This window comes from Mauremys mutica, chromosome 8 (assembly GCF_020497125.1).
Source record: "Mauremys mutica isolate MM-2020 ecotype Southern chromosome 8, ASM2049712v1, whole genome shotgun sequence".
Taxonomy (NCBI): domain Eukaryota; kingdom Metazoa; phylum Chordata; order Testudines; family Geoemydidae; genus Mauremys; species Mauremys mutica.
Genome location: NC_059079.1, coordinates 29,074,264 through 29,082,553, shown reverse-complemented (window position 1 = coordinate 29,082,553; position 8,290 = coordinate 29,074,264).

Here is an 8,290-nt window from a genome sequence, read left to right as displayed (position 1 = left end):
TCAAAACAGTACAGTCTCATACATGTGAGGTGCATGCACACCTGGAGTGGGACAACAACATCTTGAAGAACCACAATGACTATAACATAATTAACTGTTGTATTTGGCTTCCATGTGCAGGTTATTCATACGTAGAGGAGAATGGGTCCCTATTTAATATTGCACCTTTCTCAATGGATGAAAAATCCAGTGCTGGGGAAGGAAGCTATAAAAAGGATTGACAGCAAAATCAGAATAAGAATCCATAGCAATTTCAGGGGCCCAGAGAGAGAGGTGAGAGGAAGATTTTCCAGATTAAAGCTCTGAGGCAGATTTTCCAGATTTTACTCTAAAGCCGAGAGGCAGATTTTCCAGATTAGCAGAGATTTGTTGAATTTTGCACTGCAAGGTTTGGTAGGAAAGTTTCAGCTACATCTCCGATTCTGTCACCTGTAACTCTTTATTTGGAAAACTAACCAGACATAACCTTAGGTTTGTCTCTGAGTAGCCTCAGAGCAGGAGGAGTTTGCATTTTCAGAATGTACCTATCAGATTTTTACTAGTGCATTGTCAAGATAAAAATCCTAGATTAAACTGCCCCTTGTTTGTGTTACTAATAACACTTTTAGATTATTCACACTGAAAATGAATGTTTAATGTACAAACATACTTTTACTCATTTATGCTGTGACTTCACTCAGCTTGACAGGGAAGCTAGACTGATCTGTTCATAGTCAGTTCTATGCAGTAGCACAAGGCCGCAGTGTTTGGCTTGCGAGCACCAGAGGAATGTTTAAAAAAATAAAAGTGTTCCACTGACATTTAAAAAACTCATGGAAGTGTTTCTATTAATATTAGCTGGTGTAAAAGCTTCCTTTAGAAACCCAAATTCTACATTTGAGGCCTGAAATATTTACAAAATAAAGAGCTAGATTGTGGCTAGCGAGGTTAGGGAAGGAAGGAAGAATTCTCCCCTACCTTGCATGGCCTGTGTCAGGGACATACAGAATAACAGCCCCTGTGCTTGGGGGAGCACAGGGCTGCTAGTGAGCTGCTCATCCTGAAGAGCTGCAGCTCTGAAGCTGGAAGGAAAGAATGGGGAATATCAACCATCACCTCTGGTCCTCCATACTGCCCCTTACTACAGGCTAAATGCTGTGAGCCTCATCTCCAAAGTTGGGTAGTTAAAATATTATCAGCATTTTCTTAAAAACTGAGAGCCAACATTGTTAAAGCTCTTGCCAATTGAGAAAAAGAGCACTAGAATTAATGTCTATGCAGGACCAAATGTGGTGGATGTGACTGAGTGAGTAGGTCTCTCAGCATTTGACAGGAGAACACTCTCAAGTCAAAAGCATTCAGGGCAAACCTCTGTCATCTGTGTAAACAGTACTGGGGATATGTATAGGCAACTGGCAATGTTGCTCAGAAAGCCAGGACCATCCAAGGGGATTTGTAAGGATTAGTTTTGAACTTTGATCAAGATCTTAACTGGGGGCCAGATTCTCATTTCAATTATATAGGCATTATTCTGAGTTACTCAGTTGAAATCAATGGAATTGCTTCTGATTTACATCCATGTAAATGTGATTTAGAATCTGTGTGTGGATTTTCTAGAGAGCTCTTGAAGAATGGGTGAGTGGGATGCCATTCCTTCCTCTGTCTCTAGCCCTGTCCTACCCACTTCTCTGCAGTTTCCCTGGGCTGAGGGACAACCACGGGGCCTCCTTGCTGATCTAATTAATCAGAGCAGGGGATTTGTTAAGCTTAGGCAGCAAAGAGTCCTGTGGCACCTTATAGACTAACAGACGTTTTGGAGCATGAGCTTTCATGGGTGAATGCCCACTTCGTCGGATGCCAGACTAACACGGCTACCCCTCGTTAAGCTTAGTTACCCAGGCTCATTACGGTAATGCTTAAAAGCAGTCGCTGAGGCTGAGCTGCCTGACTGACCTAGCTGGAGAGGCTCCTGATGATGGAAAGTGAATGCTGGAAATAAGAGTCCGTTAGAGCCTGGATATTGGTAAGATGTATGTGGTCAAATATAGCCAGTTATTCTGGATTGAGATATTTTTCATTTAACTGTCAGCACAGCACAGGAGGAAAGCCAGGAGTCTCAGGCAGATTATTTTCTTTTCTTACCTGCTAGGACTATAGGTGAGTGTGTCTGTCCAACTGGAGTGGCATAAAGGGACCAGAACAGTTTCCTGGGAGTACCCTAGTTCAGGGCTGTTGTAAGCCTGCTATAGGTAGCCCTATGCTGCCCTTCTGCACAGCCCTCAGCACAGGGCATGCTATGGGCAAATTGAGGACAGGAAAAGGAGTGGCAGGAGTGCTTTGCACTGCAGCTATTCTGAGCTTTAGAGCAGTGCATAGGCAGCTGTGCCAGCCTGTCATGAGTTCCTGGATCAGCCCAGAATTAGGGAGGTGCAAACATGTCATAAAGCCACCCTTAACCTCAAACCCTGGACTGCACCTTTTGTGGAGCACCTCCTGAAAAACACAGCGCAGAATCTGGCTCCCAGGGTTTGTCCCTGTTCTTGGATGCTACCCCCCCTTGACTAAATACAATTAGCTTTTGCTATAGGCTTTGTAACAAGTGTGCTAGCCCCTTTAAAAGTTGATGCCGCCATATGAGACAAGTTTGTGGCTTGGTCTGGGAGAGCTCCAGGTCAAGGTGTGGGGGTTAAAGAGGCCTGGGAACAGAGACTGTAAGGAGCTGAGCCTTAAGAGGCCTGGGGAAGGTCTAGGACGGAGTGGTGGGAGACTGCCTAGGAAGGGGCCAGAGTGAAGGCCTAAAAAGCAAGCCAGCCTCTGTGGTCAGTAGCCCTGGGGATCAGTGAAACAAACATAGAGGCCGAAGCAGACGGCTGCTTCACTTATTATGTTCTTGGAGGTGGCGTCTGGAATGATGAGAGGGACTGGATTTCCCTGCAGCCCTATACTGTCAGCTAGAGAAGTGGTACAGAAATCTATTGCTTGAGAGGGAGAAAGGGCTATTCAGCTAGGAAAGGCTGAAGGAAGCTGTGTCCTGGGGAAGAGATGATGAAATACTACTGAGTCCAGAGAAGGGCTGTTAAAGGATTACTGAGGCAAGGTAGGACTGATGGATTGTTATCCCTGGGAAGTGAAGGGTTTGTATAGAGGTTTGGTTAAAGGGCATAACCTGGGATTACACAACTACAAGCCACCTCAGAGCACCAGAAGAACTGAAGAATGCAGAGCATTGCATTGTGAAAGTATGGTGCCAGCAGAGGGAAACTGAGGCAGACACCACGTCTCCACGCTGAGGCAAGGTACACTGGTGTTACAGGCCACCTATTTGAGCTCACTACTAGAGATATGCTGTTTAGGAATAGAACTAGCAGAATAATAGAAAAACTTGGTTGCAAAACTAAATTAGAAACCAAGCTTCAATTCAGGCCATTCAGACCCTTTTAGTATTTATTGTTTGTGAATAGTGAGTCAAACAAAAAATTCAGCCATATGAACATTTACAAACAGCAGTCGTCAGGCCCACACTGAAATTCCTTGATTCCAGAAAGAGAATTTCCCTGGGGCACCTCTGATCCTGTGGATATTCCCCAGTGTGCCATTCCTCTGCCTTTATGACCCATTTGTGCTGCTAGAGAGGCATGTAGAGTCTGCAGTGAATCAGAGAAACTGGCACATGGACTCCAGAGGTTGAAACACTAGTGTAGTGACCTGGCAGGGACTTTTGATTCTCTCTTGATTTTATGGCAAGAGATTTTCTCTTGCCTGAATATCACACACTTTGAAGGCGGCACAGTTGGTACATAGTCCGTTCCTCAGGGACAGCTGGCATAATGACAAGAGACTTAACAAATGAATGTACTGTCAGCCTCAGTCTGCATGTCACCATCATTTCGATGCTAATGAGCTTTCTCCTCAGCCAGCTCTTGTCTGAGTGTAGGGCACTGAAGCATCCCAATATTTATGGGATTTTACTAGATTAGTTGCAAATCTATAAAGCAAAGAAAGAGACAGTTCATCCAGTAGCATGTGTGGTGGTAGAGGTTTTAAAAATGCCACCTCAGATAAAATACTATGGGAGCTGAGTAACCATAAATAAGAACTTAGCCTATGAAATGGTTTCTTATGTGAACTTGGGATCAGGGCCAAGAGAATGTCTGTGTCTTAGGGAAATTTATTAGCCCTGGTCAACAGTATTTCTAGGATTCAGAAGATGGGCTGGCTAAGAATTTGCCTGCTGGAGTCTGCTCTTCCTTAATTCTCTGTCCTCTTTATGACAGGAATTTTACTTGTAAAACTCTCAAGATGATGCCATTTGCATTTAGAATGTTCTTGTTCCTGAATTACTGCCGAATAATAATAGCTCTACAAATGATTAGGGGTATGGAACAGCTTCCATATGAGGAGAGATTAATCAGACTGAGACTTTTCAGCTTGGAAAAGAGACGACTAAGGGGAGATATGACAGAGGTCTATAAAATCACAACTGGTGCTGAGAAAGTGAATAAGGAAGTGTTATTTACTCCTTCTCATAACACAAGAACTAGGAGTCACCAAATGAAATTAATAGGCCACAGATTGAAAACAAACAAAAGGAAGTATTTCTTCACACAATGCACAATCAACCTGTGGAACTCTTTGCCAGAGGATGTTCTGAAGGCCAAGACTAAAACAAGGTTCAAAAAAGAACTAGATAAGTTCATGGAGGATAGATCCATCAATGGCTATTAGCCAGGATGGGCAGGGATGTAAAACCATGCTCTGAAGTGTCCCTAGCCTCAGTTTGCCAGAAGCTGGAAATGGGCAACAGGGGATGGATAACTTGGTGATACCTGTTCTGTTTGTTCCCTCTGAAGCACCTGGCATTGGCCACTGTCAGAAAACAGGATACTGGGCTAGATGGACCATTGGTCTGACCCAGTATGGCTGTTCCTCTGTTAACACTGAATGCATGTGCAGTATATTGTGCTCCTGGGGAGCTACCCCTATTAAGCGCAGTGGCATAGCCAGGTTCTAAGAGCACGGGGAGCGAACATATAAAAAAAAGGTGCCATCCACTGCGAAGCAGCGAAGAAAAAAAAAGGGGAAAAAAAGAACCCCAAGTCTTGCCGCCAAAGACTGAAGAACCCGCCATGCCAAATTACCCACCACCGAATTGCCGCCGAAGACCCGGAGTGACTGAAGCACCCACCGCCAAATTGCCGCCGACCTGGAGCTGCCCGTGGGAAACTTGCGCTGCATTAGTCCTCAGCCAAGCAAGGGAGTAGGCACCCCCCAGCAGGCACAGGGAGGAGCGTGTCACATCTTTTCATATCTCTTAATCCCACCATTCTTACTATTCTTGCTCTCCATTCCTCCTCCATTTAGTCCATTCTTACCTGCTTTCTCTCTCTCTCTCTCCCACTTCCTTCTCTTCCCTTCCCCCCGACAACCCATTGTTTCTGTTTGAATTCCCCTTATCCATGTCCCCTCATCTTTTTGCCTGCTTGCTTATCTATCCTTTTGTGGGTTTTGTCCCCAACCGGCCTCCCATCCCTATAATTTGTCTGGTTTTTGTTTGGCTGGTTTTCATTCACTTTATCTCTCTAGGCCCTGGTCTACACACAGCCCCTGGTTCGAACTAGGGTACGCGAATTCAGCTACGTGAATAACGTAGCTGAATTCGAACTACCCTAGTTCGAATGACTTACCGTCCAGACGCCTCGGAAGCGAACTCCGCGGCTCCAAGGTCGACTCCGGCAACTCCTCCTGCCGCGGTGGAGTACCGGAGTCGACCGCGGTGCTTCCGGAGTTCGAACTATCGCGTCTAGATCAGAGAAGTCGAACTCGCCGCGTCGACCCGGCGGGTAAGTATAGACGTGGCCTAGGATTCTTCTTCCTAAATATTTCTTTTTGGGCTCTCTCAAATTCCAGGGACCCTTCAGTAATTGCTATCTGTGCCCTATTCTGCCTCATTATGTCACTGTACTGATGTGGAAAGATTTAAGCATAGGAGCAGTGCAAAGAGCTTGGAAAAAATCCATGAGTTCCTTCCATTTTAGGGTGTGGGTTAGGTTTAGGATTACCTGGTTTTTCCTGTAAAATTTCTAAGAGGGATGGAGTTAACTCCCCCCTCCCATGTTGATTCCTTTGTTTCCTTGTCAGGTTATCTCATAGCCCCCTTAAAAACTGTATGTTCATTGGTCCTTGTGGAACACATACACCAGTTTAAATACCTCTGTTACAGATATCTTATGATAAATGCCTTAGGGATACATTTTATTATGCCATGTACAATGATGTTTTCATGTGATCACATAAAGTACATCAGTGGCCTGTTGGTAATGCACTTAACTGGAGTGTGGGAAAACTCTCTGACTTGAGCTTAGTTTTGTATCTTTATGCCACATGAATCTCTTTGAATGTTTGTCATTCCCTTCACGTGGCTGTTGCCGGCTCCTGTACTGTAATTATTGTACTAACATATGCAAAATCTATTGTGCGCCTTTTTAACGGGCTATTTACAGTATAAATACAAAAGCAGACAGTGCTACCAAAGAGAAATAAAAGTGCAGTTGTGGAATTTTCATTTTGTGCAGATAGTGCCAGACTATTAATCCATCATACAGGAATCTCAAGTGTCGTGTGTAATATACAATTAATTCTCTTATATTTACTATCAAAATCTCCATGCTGTGACTTGCCAACCACCTCATCACTCATTGGCTTCAATGAGAGGTGAGGGCATTAAAGTTCTCACAGGATGAGTCTTAAGAAAATGGTCTTCAAAAAACGATATATGCCAAATCATTCACCTAACTTGCACACACACTTACTGCTATTACACATGCAAATCAGGTACTGGCATGTGTGAATACCCATTTTGCATGCTCAACAACATGTGAATTAGGGCTGTGTGCTTGGAAGCCATGTCCTGAAGTGTGTTGGTAGTGCATTATTCCTTCACTGGGATGACATGTGAACGTTTATTTATTGACAAAACTGCAGATGATCGTTTTCCCTGCCCGAGACTGAGGCATTTGTCTCATTTGAATAAAAATCAAGGCGTATTCTAATTTTTTAATTGCCTTTATACATAATTGGATTAAAAATAATCAGTGTCTGCTCCCTGGCAGCTCCGATAGAGTGCTATATTTTATATATATATATTCTAAAAGAATATGAAAAGGGGCTGAAGGCCCAGAAATTCTCTTGGCAGCCCTGCTGTCTGGTTAGAAAAGGAAGTGAGCTACAAAATTTGAACATTCTGTTCTGAGACTTGAAAGATTTCTGGATTTTATTACTGACTCAATAGGGTTTTCATTATGTATATGGCCAAGAAGAGAGGTTTACGCAAGCAAGAGGAACATATTGTAATTGAACTTGTTTGTAATTTTACACATTGTTAAATAATTGAGATAACTAAATATCTTCTAAATGTACAAAAAATGAAGTGTTAGCAACACTGACTGTGGCACAAATAAACAAATACAACATTTAAAAGTCTTTAATCTACCTCCTTGTCAGAAGGGGCCTGAGCCTGAACCATTGAAATCTAATGGGAGTTTTGCTATTCACTTCAGTGGGAGCAGGATCAAATTCAATGTTTGTTTCACTGAGTGTATATATTAAACATTTGCAGTTTGGCAGCCCCTCAGGTGCCTACAGGTATGTCAGCCCTATCTTTGACTTTTTTACTCCATAGTATCTCAATAACTCTGCTATTTAAACAGTTCTTTTGTGCTAAGTTTCTTCTGTTTTCATTTTCATGTTTTGTTTTAGAAAGGAAAATACTTTCAGAAGCAAGTTTTCACCTAGATCATGAGGGAGAGGGTTTGACACATAAGCTGTGCTCTCAGTACAAATTGAGAGTCTAAATTGCTGTCCTCTTGCTGCTAAATTACTCTGCCTCAATATAGGATGTGCTATGTCAGATCACACCATTGTTCTATCTTTAGCCTGGAATTCCACCAATATGGGTGCTTAGGAGGCATGTGAATCCTTCTCCCACAAACAGCACATTTCAAGCCAATTGGGAACTTTTGAATCTGATGGATTGCTTCCTGACCACCACAATTAACTTATTCCCTAAACCATCTATCTATTTTAGGTACTTATATGGCCTCATCACCACAGTATCTGAACACCTGGCAATATTTAGTGTATGTTTCTTCACAACATCTTTGTGGGGTGGGGAAATACTGTTATTCCCATTTTACAGATAGGAAAATGAGGCACATGAAGAGTCAGTGACTTGCCCACAGGAAGACTGTGGTGGAGCAGGGAATTAAACCTGTATCTCTTTAAGGCATGTCTACACTACAGCGCTGGGAATTAC